The sequence below is a fragment of the Penaeus monodon genome, chromosome 20 (genome assembly GCF_015228065.2).
Source record: "Penaeus monodon isolate SGIC_2016 chromosome 20, NSTDA_Pmon_1, whole genome shotgun sequence".
Classification (NCBI taxonomy): Eukaryota; Metazoa; Arthropoda; class Malacostraca; order Decapoda; family Penaeidae; genus Penaeus; species Penaeus monodon.
In genome coordinates, this window is record NC_051405.1 from 15,944,592 (window position 1) to 15,944,949 (window position 358).

Sequence of the window (358 nt, forward strand, 5' to 3'; positions counted from 1 at the left end):
TGAGTAGATTGCCCTTGGAAGATTCTAAAAGACATTGTGTTGACAACTGCACATGAAGCATATTGCTGTAGAGCTGACGCAAAACCACGACTCATTGTTAAGGGACATGGCTGCACATCCCACGCTTCCCGGACACAGACGAGCGCGCCGCAACCGCGTGTGGTGAATGACTTAGACAGGGAGATCAATCGCTGTGGCAGGCACCTTAGAGGCCAGTTTAAAAGGGATAGTCGTGGACAAAAGCTCATTCACTGATTCTCCCGGGAGAAACATATATTCAGTGTAACAGACTCTCTGCCTAAATTATGGCGATACCATTAAAAAAGAGTCCTGATAAAGATAAGGAAAGAGTTACCGA